Here is a 2,783-nt window from a genome sequence, read left to right as displayed (position 1 = left end):
TGTTTTGTTTATGGGATGATGGGAGAGCAAAAAATCAAAGTTTTGATTTAACAAAAAAGTACACATCTAAAATGGAAATGCACTTTGAAAAATGTAAACTCTTTTTAGATTTTATATATTAGGTTTTGCAATCGTTAGAAAAGGGTGAGGCGGGGGATTTTTAACTCAGCGTTGACTCCAAATCCATAAGTTAGTTCTTACATTCATATAGCATGTTATGGATGATAAATCACTTTGGTGTCTCCTATGATTGTTAAGTCAGCTTTTTGTAAATGGGAAAAATAAGGGCTTGTTTGACTCGGGTAATATCCTACTGCACGTTCACTTGAGAATTTAATGAGCGATTGTTATTCTCTGTAAAAGGTTTGGATTCATAGATCATTTTCATCTTTAAGATGTTTCAAGCATGCAAATCCATTTTTAAAAAATCTGTAGAAGAAATCTCTTTTTATAAAATTCCAAGCTATTAGGGTTGAACTAGTAGAATTTCCAAAACTTGGATAAAAAAACTTTACTTTTGTGTTCATTTTTGGTGTGCAAATAAATTTTATTTTCTTACATTTGTCGTTGTTTTAAACTTTTTCCATACATAAACTCTAAAATTTTCATTTTTTTGTGATCTTTTTGCCTTTTTTGTTTAAGGGTTTAAGGGAGAGCGGAAACTCAAAGTTTTGATTTTAAAAAAAGTATACTTCTAAAATGGAATTGCACAATTCAAAAATGTTGAGAGAGATAATTCCAAAGAGCGTCAGTAATTTTTAGGGATTGTAAACTTTTTTTAGTTTTTATATATTAGGTTTTGTAGTCGGTGGGAAAAGGGGGTGGATGGGATGTTCAACTGAGCGTTGACTCCCAATCCATAAGTGATTTCTTACAAAAATATAGCCCATTACGCATGATAAATCACTTTACAATCATCTACGATTGTTAGGTCAACTTTTTATAAAAGGGTAAAATAATCGCTTGTTTGACTCAGGTAAATATCCCGCCACACGTTGACTTGAGAATTTAATGAGCATTTGTTTTTCTCTTTAAAAGGTATTGATCCAAAGGGCATTTGGATATTTAACATGATTCAAGCATGCATATCCATTTTTAAAACATGTGTAGAAGAAATCTCTTTCGCAATTAGGGTTGAACTTGTGGAATTTCCCAAACTTGGATAACAAAACTTTTGTGTACATTTGTGGTGTGCGAATAAATTTTATTTAATTACATTTGTTGTTGTTTTAAATTTTTTCCATACATCAACTCTAAAATTTTCATTTTGTTGTGATCTATTTTTCATTTTTGTTTACGTGATGAAGAGAGAGCGAAAACTCAGTATCTTGATTTAAGAAAAAAGTATACATCTAAAATGGAAATGCACAATGCACAAATGTGGAGAAAGATAATTCCAAAGAGTTTTAGTAATTTTTAGGGATTGTAAACTCTTTTTAGTTTTTATATATATGGTTTTTCAAATGTCGTGACAAAGGGGTGGCAGAGGATTTTTAACTGAATGTTGACTTCTAATCCATAAGTCAGTTCTTACAAAATTATAGCATGTTACGCATGATAAAACACTTTACAAACATCAATGATTGTTAGGTCAGCTTTTTGTAAATGGTCACAATAATGGCTTGTTTAACTCGGGTAAATATCCCACCACACGTTCACTTGTGAATTTTGATGAGCGTTTTTTCTTCTCTTTAAAAGGTTTGGATCTATAGGTCATTTGCATCTTTAACATGTTTCAAGCATGCATATCCATTTTTAAAACATGTGTGGAAGAAATCTCTTTCTCATAATATTCCATCATATTAGGGTTGAACTAGTGAAATTTCCCAAACTTGGATAACAAAATGTTTGTGTTCATTTTTTGTGTGCGAATAAATCTTGTTTACATACATTTGTTGTTCTTTTAAAAAAAATTTCGACATAAACTCTTAAATTTTCATTTTGTTGCGATCTATTTGCCTTTTTTGTTTACGGGTTGAAGGAAAATGCACTATGTCAAAATGTGGAAAGAGATAATTCCAACAACTGTTTAGGGATTGTAAACTCTTTTTAGTTTTTATATATTAGGTTTTGCAATCATTAGGAGAAGGGGGTGCGGGGGATTTTTAACTGACCGTTCACTCTCAATCCATATGTCATTTCTTGCAAAAATATAGCCTGTTATGCATGATCAATCGCTTTAAAATCATCTATGATTGCTAGGACAGTTTTTTTGCAAATGGGCAAAAAATGGGGTAAATATCCCACCGCACAAATGAAGATTTATATATGGAATTTCCCAAACTTGGATAACAAAACTTTTTTGTTCATTTGTGGTGTGCGAATAAATATTTTTACTTACATTTGTTGTTGTTTTAAATTTTTTCCATACATAAACTCTAAAATTTTCATTTTGTTGTGAGCTATTTGCCTTTTTTGTTAACGGGATGAAGGGAGTGCGAAAACTCAAAGTTTTGATTTAAAAAAAATATAAATATAAAATGGAAATACACAATGAAAAATTGTAGAGAGAGATAATTCCTAAGAGTGTCTATAGTTTTTAGGGATTTTAAACTCTTTTTAGTTTTTATATATTAGGTTTTACATCCGTCGGTAAAATTGAGAGGAAGAGGATTTTTAACTGAGCATTGATCCCGAATCCATAAGTCATTTCTTAAAAAAATATAGCCTGTTCTGCATAATACATCAAATTACATTCATCTATGATTGTAAGGCCAACTTTTCGTAAATAGGCAAAATTTGGGCTTGTTTGGCTCGGGTAAATATCCCACTGCACGTTCACT

This window comes from Aristolochia californica, unplaced genomic scaffold (genome assembly GCF_029961685.1).
Source record: "Aristolochia californica isolate CCGP_79_NKW_82.1479 unplaced genomic scaffold, dmAriCali1.0.hap1 SCAF_1, whole genome shotgun sequence".
Taxonomy (NCBI): domain Eukaryota; kingdom Viridiplantae; phylum Streptophyta; class Magnoliopsida; order Piperales; family Aristolochiaceae; genus Aristolochia; species Aristolochia californica.
Note: the sequence above shows the minus strand (reverse complement) of the source record.